The following is a 3,546-nucleotide window of genomic DNA, read 5'->3' as shown; positions in this document are numbered from 1 at the left end:
TAATTATTATTAATAATAATTATATAATAATATATCTTATAATAAAAGTTAAAATTCTTATCTTATTTTAATATAGCCTTTTAATATTAAAGCCTTAGTAATAATTATATTAATAAGATAATAATAAAAAGGGTATTTAGCTTTCTAAAGATAAGGAAAATATCTCTTTTATACTTATAAATTAAGGCTACTTATTTAATTAAATCTTAAGGTTTAAGGTAGTAATTATATAATCTGCTAAAACTTAATATTAAGGGTATTATATTTTTTAATATAATATATAATACTTTATATTATATTATATTAATAATAAATATTATATTTTATTATCTTATTTAAATATCTTTAGCCTTATTTTATATATTATTAAATAAGTATTTTATCTTTAAAAATAAAAAAAAAAATAAGTAATTATAACTTGGAAATAAAAATAACTTAAATTATTTTTTTTTTCCCTTTACTATTAGCCTTATATAAGGCTATTAAGCTTTTTAACTTTTCTATAAAGGCTTAAACAGTAAGACCCCTATAGCAGGCTATTATTATAGAATTTAAAATTATATAAGGTTTATTTGCCTTAATAGTATAATTGCTGCCTTAACTAGGTAGTATTAATGCTAGCTATAGGTCTACTTTTAGCAGCTAGGTTACCCTTCTTCCTTTATCCTACCTAAAGGATACGCCTAGTCTATTTATTATACTTCTACTTAAAGGTTAATTAGGCCTTAACTAAGTAAGTAATTAAGTATAAACTTATAAGTAAGTTTCTTAACCTGGCTTTTAACCCTTCTTACTAATAGTATAATAACTATATTACCTTAATACCTATTATATAAAATAGCCTATAGCTATATAATTATACCTATTATATAACTAGCTATAACCTTAATCTAGCTATTAGGCCTGCCTTAGATATAGCTAATAAAAAAGAACTTAAAGAGATTTATATAATAATAGCTACTATTAGGAAGAACTTCTTATTAAGGTATAGATTTAACCTTATTAGGATAACTATCTTTAATTATAGCCTAATCTAGTTAATTAATTATATAGATTAGAGGTATTATATTAGTTTAATTAATTTAAACTAGGTTAATTTTAAGCTATTAGGTCTTAAGGACCTAGAAAGAGGCCTAAGGGAAGGTTATTACCTTCGGTTAGACTAGGCAGCCTTCCTTACTGCCTTTATAGGTTTAGTTATATATAAAGAATGGCTTTTTAATATATCCGAAAGGGTTATTGCTGTTAAGGGGGAGCTGCTCCTGAATTAGTGAGGGCTTATGGATGGGGAGTCTGCGTATAGAGTTCTGAGATAAACATAGGGTAAAGGCAGGGTTTAGAAAGTTAAAGGAATTAGGTTGACTTTTATATAAGTTAGTTGGCGAAAGTTAAATTAACCTAAAATTATAACTAGCCTCTATTAATTAATTATATATAGTAGGGCATATAACTAATTAACCTTGCATATAAGAATAGATAAAGTAAAGTTAGTAAAAAGTCAGTGGTTTAAACTGGGATATCTTAAATATAAGCTAAATAAACTTCTTATAAGGATATTTTATTTATAGCCTAATATTATAAGAAAGACCTCCCTAAGGAGTTATTAAAAATATTAAAATAAAAATTAAAAATATTATAAGACTTATACTTTATATTACTATATAAAAAAAAGATAAGTAAATTAGTAATTTAAAAAGTCTTTTAAAGAAGCTTTAAAAAAATATAAAAGAGATATAATATATATTATATTTACCTTAAATAGTATATTAAAAAAAGAATAAAATAAATAAAAATAATATTATTAAAAGTCAATACCTATTTATACTTAGGAAATTAAAAATAATTAGGTAATTCTTAAAAAATAGATTTTATTTTTAATTAAAGACTTAGAGAATTATAAATTATATTAAGCTAAATACTTAAAACTTTCTAAGTAATATATAGAATAATCCCTCTATGAACTTTATAATTATTTATATTTTATAAAAAGAATATTTTACTTAAGATATTATTTTAATATAAAAAGCTAATTAATATTAGGCTAAGCTAACCTAAGAATTAAAAGATATTATAACCTTAAATAAAATTAAAATCCCCTTAATATAAAAAGAATATATTATAATAACTACTTATATATAAGATATATTTAATAAATAAAAAAAATGACTTAATATTATAATTAAAAATAATAATTATAAGTATATTAGGTCTTAATATTAAACCTCTTAGTTTATAATATAAACTTAAAGTAGTTATTATTTAAATTAAAAACCTTATAATAAGGGCTAAAAGGCTAAATTAAACCCTAAAATAAGAAATAATACTTATTAAAATATAAAAAACCTAGATATTAGGCCTAATATTATATTAAAATAAGTATAACTAGTAATATTAAGAAGCTAAAAAACGAAGTTTAATTAAGATTATAAGCTTATATTAGCCTTTAAAATAGCTATTTAAAATAGGCTTAAAATTAGCTAAAAACTTAATTAAAAAAGGTATTAAAGAATTTAAGTATTAAATAAAATAGCTAAGAACTTAATTAATACCTGCTTTATTTATTAGAATTGTTATTTATAAATATAACTTAATTTAAATATAAGTATTACTTAATATTAATATAAAAATAAATATTATTAATAAGAGATTTACTTAAATATAAGAATTTAAATATCTAAGTAATATAAATATATCATTATTAAATATAAATAAAACTTATAATTATCTTTTTTTTTTTTAAGTTAGAATACCTATCTAATAATATATAAAATAAAGCTAAAGGTATTAAAGTAAACTAATAAAATAAGGTATTTATTTTTAATATAATATAATATAAGGTATTATATATTATGTTAAAAAATATAATAACCTTAATATTAAATCTTAATAGATTATATAATTATTACCTTAAACCTTAAGATCTAATTATATTAATAGCCTTAATTTATAAGTATATAAAAGAAATCTTTCTTATTCTTAAAAGGCTAAATACCCTTTTTATTATTACCTTATTAAGGTAATTACTACTAAGGCTTTAATATTAAAAGGCTATATTAAAATAAGCTAAAAACCTTAACTTTTATTATAAGATATATTATTATATAATTATTATTAATAATAATTAACCTAGCTATAATTATTTAATTTTAGTAATTAATAATTATATAATTAATCCTCTAATAGATATTAATAGGCTTAAGTTTAAATATATTTTTATTTTATTTTTTTTCTTATAATATTATATAATTATAAGAAAATACCTATTATATATTAATAAATTACTATTAATATAATAAATTAATTTAATAATTTTTAATTATTAAATATAGCTTTTTAATATTAAGGAAGATATATTTCTTATTAAATATATTATAAGCTAGATAAAGATATTAAAAGACCTAGCTAATTACTTAAAATAAGATTAAGATATATTAAGATAATAATAAGCCTTTATTTATAATATTATATTAGGTAATAATAATAGCCTATATTAGGTATAATTTATAGAATTAAAATATATAATTAAGTTAATTAAATTAATAATAT

Source organism: Fusarium odoratissimum (assembly GCF_000260195.1).
Source record: "Fusarium odoratissimum NRRL 54006 unplaced genomic scaffold supercont1.1, whole genome shotgun sequence".
In the NCBI taxonomy this organism is placed as follows: Eukaryota; Fungi; Ascomycota; class Sordariomycetes; order Hypocreales; family Nectriaceae; genus Fusarium; species Fusarium odoratissimum.
This window is presented reverse-complemented; position numbering follows the sequence as displayed.